This window comes from Rattus norvegicus, chromosome 8 (genome assembly GCF_021556685.1).
Source record: "Rattus norvegicus strain SHRSP/BbbUtx chromosome 8, alternate assembly SHRSP_T2T, whole genome shotgun sequence".
NCBI classification, from domain to species: domain Eukaryota; kingdom Metazoa; phylum Chordata; class Mammalia; order Rodentia; family Muridae; genus Rattus; species Rattus norvegicus.
In genome coordinates, this window is record NC_141541.1 from 8,335,906 (window position 1) to 8,343,844 (window position 7,939).

Consider the following 7,939-nt stretch of genomic DNA (forward strand, 5'->3'; position numbering starts at 1 on the left):
TCCAGTGGGGTCTGGTTGGTTGATATTGTTGTTCTTCCTATGGGGTTGCAAACCACTTTATCTCCTTTAGTCTTTTCTCTAACTCATCCATTAAGGTCCCCTTGTTCAGTATTGCTTAGCTGCAAGCACCCTCATCTGTATCAGTAGTGATCTGGGAAAGCCTCACAGGAGACACCCATATCTGACTCCTGAAAGCAAGCACATCTTGGCATCAGCAATAATTATTGTGTTTGAAGGCTGCATATTGGATGGATCCCAAGGAATTGCATTCTCTGGATGACCTTTTCTTCAGTTCCTGCTCCACTCTTTGTCCCTTTATTTCCTCCCCTGAGTGTTTTGTTTTCCCTCTAAGAAGTAATGAACCATCCACATTTTGATTTGCCACCTTCTTGAGCTTCACATGATGTATGAAACTTTTCTTAGGTATTCCAAGTTTTTGGGCTAATATCCACTTATCAGTGAGTATATACGATGTGTGTTCTTTTGTGAATAGGTTACCTCACTCTGGATGATATTTCCTAGTTCCATCAATTTGCCTAATTTTATGTAGTCAACATTTTTAATAGCTGAGTAATACTCCATTCTGGAAATATGCCACATTTTCTGTATCCACTCCTCTGTTGAAGGACATCTGGGTTCTTTCCAGGTTCTGGCTATTATAAATAAAGATTCTATGAGCATAGTGGAACCTGTGTCCTTGTTATATGTTGGAGAGTATTTTGGGTATATGCCTAGGAGTCGTATAGGTGGGTCCTCAGTAGCATTATGTCCAATTTTCTGAGGAACTGCCAGACTGATTTTCAGAGTGGTTATACCAGTTTGCAATCTCACCAACAAAGGAAAAGCCTTCTTTCTCCACATCTTTGCTATCATCTGAACTTTTTATCTTTGCAATTCTGACTGGTGTGAGGTGGACTCTTAGGGTTGTTTGATTTACAATTCCCTGATTACTAATATTGAACATTTCTTTAGGTCCTTCCAGCCATTCGGTATTCATCAGTTGAGATTTCTTTGTTTACCTCTGTACCCTACTTTTAAAAGGATTATTTTGTTCTCTGGAGTCTAACTTCTTAATTTCTTTGAGTGTATTTGATATTAACCCTATATCAGGTATATGGTTTTGCCCAGTATATGGTTTGCGGTTCTGTCTTATTGTCAGTGTTCTTTGCCTTACAGAATCTTTGTCATTTTATAAGGTCCTATTTGTCAATTCTCAATCTTAGAATATAAGCCATTAGTGTTTTGTTCAGGAAATTTTCCCTGTGTCTATTTGTTCAAGGTCCTTTCCCAATTTTTCTTCTATTAGTTTCAGTGTATCTAGTTTTATGTGGTGGTCTTTGATCTACTTGGACTTGAGCTTTGTACAAGGAGATAAGAATGGATCAATTTGCATTGTTCTACATTCTGACCTCCAGTTGAAAGATAGCACATTCAACAAATGATCCTGGTCTGTGTTTTTCCACTGGATTGTTTTAGCTCCTTTGTCAAAGATCAAGGGACCATAGGTGTGTGAGCTCATTTCTCGGTCTTCAGTTCTATTCTATTAATCTACCTGCCTGTCTCTGTACAAATATCATGCAGTTTTTATCATGATTGCTCTGTAATACAGCTTGAGGTCAGGGATGGTGATTCCCCTATATGTTCTTTTATTGTTGAGTATAGTTTTTGCTATCCTGGGTTTTTTGTTATTCCAATTGAATTTGCAAATTGCTCTAATTCTATGAAGAACTGAGGTGGAATTTTGATGGAAATGGCAGTGATTCAGTAGTTCATTTTTGGCAACATGGCTATTTTACTATATTAATTTTGTAAATCCATGAGCTAGGGAGATGTGTCCATATTCTGAGAACTTTGATTTCTTTCTTCAGAGACATGACATACTTGTCATACAGATCTTTCACTTCCCTGGTTAGAGTCACAACAAAGTATTTTAAATTATTTGTGCCTATTGTGAAGGGTGTTGTTTCCATAATTTCTTTCTCAGGCTGACTATTCTTAGAGTAGAGAAAGGCTACTGATTTTATTCAGGTAATTTCACATCCAGCTACTTTGCTGAAGTGGTTTGTCAGCAGTAGCAACTATCTGGTAGAATTTTGGGGGTCATTTATGAATACTATCATCGGCAAGTAGTGAAATTTTTACTTTTTCCTTCCCAATTTGTATTGTTTTGACCTCTTTTTGATATCTGATTGCTCTGGCTAGGCTTCAAGTACTATATTCAATAAGTAGAGAGAGGGTGTGGACAACCTTGTCTAGTCCCTAATCTTAGTAGGATTGCTTCAAGTTCCTCTCCATTGTATTTGATATAGGCTACTTTTTACTCTGTGTGTTTGTGTGTGTGTGTGTGTGTGTGTGTGTGTGTGTGTGTGTGTGTGAATTTTTAGGTATGGGTCTTGGATTCCTTATCTTTCTAAGAGTTTTAACATGAAGTTGTGTTGCATTTTGTCAAATGTTTTCTTAGCATGTAATGAAATGATCATGTGTTGTTTCTTTTTTTTTGCTTGTGTTTATTTATATAATGGATTGCATTGATGGATTTCTCTATATTGACCCAGCCTTGCATCACAGGGATGAAGCATACATGATCATGGTGAATGATCATTTTGATGTGTTCTTGGATTTTGTTTGTGATAATTTTATTGAGTATTGTTGCATTGATATTCATGAGGGAATTTGGTCTGAAGTTCTCTTTCTTTGTAGGGTATTTGTATGTTTTAGGTATAAGTGTAATCATGGCTTCAAAGAATGAATTGGGTGATGTTTCTCCTGTTTCTATTGGGTGGAATAGTTTTAAGAGTATTAGCTTCAGGTGTTTGAAGGTCTGGAAGAATTCTGAACTATGGCCATCTTGTCCTGGGCTTTGATTGGGAGACTTTTAATGACTGCTTCTATTTCTTTTGGGGTTATGGGATTGTTTAGATAATTTATTTGATCCTTTAGTATGTGGTAACTGTAAATCATTCTTTACATTTAGATTTTACAGTTTTCTTAAGGATTGGCTTTTTCATGGGATCTGATGATTGTTTTGCATTTCTTCAGTTGTTATGTCTCCCTTTTCATTTCTAATTTTATTAATTTGGATACTAACTCTGTGCCCTTTTGTTAGTCTTGCTAAGGGCTCTTCTATCCCATTGATTTTCTCAAAGAACCAGATCCTGGTTTTGTTTATTCTCTGTATAGTTATCTTTGTTTCTACTTAGGTGATTTCAGACCTAACTTTATTTCCTGCTGTCTACTCCTCTTGTGTGTATTTGTTTCTTTTTTTCTTTTAGAGCTTTAAGATGCACTGTAAAGCTGCTAGTGTATGCTCTCTCAATTCTCTTTGTGGAGGCACTCAGAGTTATGAGTTTTCCTCTTAGCACTGCTTTCATTGTGTCCCATAAGTTTTTGTTTGTTGTGCCTTCATTTTCAATACATTCTAAAAAGTCTTCCATTTCTTTATTATTTTTTGATGAGGTTGTCATTGAGTAGTGAGTTGTTCAGTTTCCATGTGCACGTGGACTTTCTGTTTTTGTTGTTATTGAAGACCAAACTTAGTCCATGGTTATCTGATAGGATGCATAGGAACATTTCAACCTCCTTGTATCAATTGAGGCTTTTTGGGTCAGACTAGATGATCAATTTTGGAGAAGGTACCATGAGGTACTGAGAAGAAGGTATATTCTTTTGCTTTAGGAGGAAATATTCTACAGACATCTCTTGAATTTATTTGGCTCATGGCTTCTGTTAGTTTCACTGTGTCTCTGTTTAGTTTCTGTTTTTAGGATCTGTCCATTTATGAGATTGGTATATTGCAGTCTCCTACTATTATTGTGTGTGGTCCAATGTATGCTTTGAGCTTTATTATGTTTCTTCATGAATGTGGCTATGCTTGCATTTGGAGCATAGATGTTTAAAATTGAGACTTCATCTTGTTAGACTTTTCCTTTGATAAGTATGATCTATCTTTTGATAACTTCTTTGATAACTTTTGGTGAAAGTTGATTTTATTTCAAATTAGAATGGCTACTCCAGGTTGCTTCTTCAGACAATTTGCTTGAAAAATTATTTTCCAGCCTTTTACTCTGAGGTAGTGTCTGGTTTTGTCACTGACGTGTGATTCCTGTGCTCAGTACAATGCTGGGTCCTTTTTTACTATCCATTCTTTTTGTCTATGTCTTTTTATTGGGGAATTGAGTCCATTGATCTTAAGAGATATTAAGGAATAGTGATGGTTGTTTTGTGTTATTTTTGTTGTTAGAGGTGGAATTATGTTTGTGTGTATATCTTCATTTGGATTTGTTGCAAGATTATTTTCTTGCTTTTCAAAGAAGTTTCCCTCATTGTGTTGGAGCTTTCCATCTATTACCCTTTCTAGGGCTGCATTTGTGTAAACTTGGTTTTGTCATGGAATACCTTGGTTTCTCCATTTATATTAACTGAGAATTTTACTGGATATAGTAGCCTAGGCTGCATTTGTGTTCTTTTAGTGTCTGTATGACATCTACCCTGGATCCTCTGGCTTTTGTAGTCTTTGTTGAGAAGTTTGGAATAATTCTGGTAAGTCTGCCTTTATATGTTACCTGATTTTTTTCCTTATTGCTTTTAATATTCTTTCTTTGTTTTGTGTGTTTGGTGTTCTATTATGCGATGGGGGAATGTTTATCTGGTTCAATCTGTTGTGAGTTCTGTAGGCTTGTATGTTTATGAGCATCTCTTTCTTTAGGTTATGGAAGTTTTCTTCTATAATTTTGTTGTATATATTTACTGGGAATTTGGAATCTTCATTCTTTTCTCTATCTATTATGCTTACATTTGGTCTTCTCATTGTGTCCTGGGTACTGGATGTTTTGGGTAAGAAGCTCTTGCTTTTTTTATTTTGACTATTTTGTCAATCTTTTCTATGGTATCGTCTGCCCCCGAGATTCTCTCTTCAATCTCTTGGAATCTGTTGGTGATGCTTGTGTCTATGTCTCCTGATCTCTTTCTTAGGTTTTTTATCTTCAGGTTTCTCTCCCTTTGTGATTTCTTTATTGTTTCTATTGGCCTTCTTAGATCCTGAATCACCATTCATTTCATTCACCTGCTTGGTTGTGTTTTCCTGTAATTCTTTAAGGGATTATGTGTTTCCTCTTTAAGGCCTCTACTTATTTACCTGTGTTCAGGTAAATTTTATGTTCAAGGGCTGTGGGACAGCCTTAGCTCTGGAAGTCAAGACAATTTTCAAGACAGAAATTTATGAACTGTTAGTCTTATCAAAACACAGTTCTATTTAACTTTTTGTTGGCTAATCTATATATCGTAGTTTTTGTCTGCCAACAATTGTCTTAAACTGAACTGTATTAATAAGATTGCAATTCAAAAATACAGATCTTGTAATATCTGAGCTGAGATGTAAATCCAGGGAGACCTGGACACTAAATGTGTTGAAGCCAATAGCCTGCTAGTGGAATTTTTAACCCATCTCTCATTGTTGTCCTTTACAGTCTATGTCAGTGTTACTGCACAGGGAGCTGTCAAAGCTACCTCATGTAAGACTGGAGGTTTCAAAGAGGTCATGAACAATGCAACAGTGTATTGCACTTAATGACGTTCTCTAGACATAGTGAAGAACTATAAATATAAGCTCCAGTGGACAAAATACAATAACTGTTTTCCTCTAAAGTTTTAAAGTGGGTCACTATCTCACAGCATTCTTCCTATATGTGACTATTGTACTGAGAGGCCTTTCTGATAACTAGTGCAAAGCCAATGTACTTGCTTCTACTGCCTGAAATTCTGTGATACTCAAAACTATTTTTGGCTCTTAAAAAAAGAACTCTTAACCCCAAACATCCAGGAAACCAAGGACACATGAAAAGACCAAACCTAAGAAAATACATAGGGAAGAGAGTGAAGATTCCAAACTGATAGGGCCTGTAAACATCTTCCACAAAATTATAAAAGAAAATTTCCCTAGTCTAAAACAAGAGATGCCCATAAACATGTAAGAAGCCTACAGAACACCAAGCAGATTGGACCAGAAAAGAAATTCCTCCCATCATGTAATAATCAAAACACCAAATGCAGAGAACAAAGGAAGAATATTGGAAGCTGTTAGAGAAAAGGTCAAGTAACATATAAAAGCAGGCCTATCAGAATGACTCCAGAATTCAAGACAAAGAATCAAAAAGCAGAAGATCTTGGGAAGATGTCATACAGACCCTGTAAGATCAAAAATGACAGACTAGCCTGCTATACCAAGCAAAATTGTCAGTTACTAAATGGAGAACTCAAGATATTCCATGACAAAACCAAATTTTAATAATATCTTTCCATTAATCCAGCCTTACTAAATGTAATAGAAGAAAAACTCCAATACAACAAGAGAAACTATACCTAAGAAAGAGCAAGAAATTAATATTCTCACAGCAAACCAAAAAGAAGAGAACCACACAAACATAATTTCACCTCTAACCACAATAATAAAAGGGAGCAACAATCCTTAATATCTCTTGACATATAGGACTCAGTTCCCCAATTAAAAAAAATATAGACTAACACACTGGATACCTAAAGAGGGCCTAGCATTTTGCTGCACACTGGAAACATACCTCAGTGACAAAAACAGACACTACACTATCTTAGAGTAAAAGGTTGGAAAAATTTTTTCTAAGCAAATGGTCCCAAGATTCAAGCTGGCGTAGCCAGTCTAGTATCAATAAAATCAACATTCAACAAAACTTATTTAAAAAAATATGGAAAGACACACCATGCTCATAGAATAAAAAATGAATGAAATCTTAATTCTGAATATCTATGTCTCAAGTTCAAGGGCACCCACATTTGTAAAGAAACATTAGAAAATCTCAAAGCACCTATTGAACGGCACAAAATAATAGTGAGAGACTTCAATACCCCACTCTCATGAATGGATAAGTCATAGAAACAGAAACTAAAGAGAGACACAGTGAAATTAACATAAGTTATGAAAATGGAATTAACAAATATCTATAGAACATCCTGAAACAAAAAGTATAATTCTTCTGAGGACCTCATGGTACCTACTCCAAAATTGATCATCTAGTCTGACACAAAAAGCCTCACCCAATACAGTAAGACTGAAATAGTCCCAGGTATTGGATCAGATAACCATGGACTAAGGCTGGTATTATATAAAAACAGAAAACCCAATGTACATGGAAGCTGAACAATTCTCTACTCAATGACAACTTAGTCAAGAAAGAAATAAAGGAAGGAATGGAATGACTTTTTAAAATTTATTTAAAATTAAGGCACAACATACAAAAACTTGTGGGACACATGAAAGCAGTGCTCAGAGGAAAACTCATAGCTCTGAGTGCCTCCATAAAAAGAATAGAGCATACACTAGCAACTTTACAGTGCATCTGAAAGCTCTAGAAGCAAAAAAAGAAACAAATACAAACAAGAGGAGTAGACAGCTGGAAATAGTCAAACTCAGGACTGAAATCAACCAAGTAAAAACAAAGATAACTATACAGAGAAACAACAAAACCAGGATCTGGTTCTTTGAGAAAATCAACAGAATAGAAGAACTCTTAGCCAGATTAATCAAAGGGCACAGAGTAAGTCTCCAAATTAATAAAATTAGAAATGAAAAGGGAGACAAAACAACTGAAGAAATTTAAAACAATCATCAGATCCTATGAGAAAAGCCTATTCTTACCAAAACTGTAAATTCTATATGAAAAGAATGATTTTCTAAATAGATACTATGTGCCAAAGTTAAATCAGGATCAGGTAAATCATCTGAACAATCTCATAGTTCCTGAAGAAATAGAAGCAGTCATTAAAAGTCTCCCAACCAAAACAAACAAACAAACAAATAAACAAACAAAAAACAATACTAGATGGTATTACCACAGAATTTTATCAGACTTTCAAAGAAGACCTAATGCCAATACTCAAACTATGTCACAAATTAGAAACACAATGAACA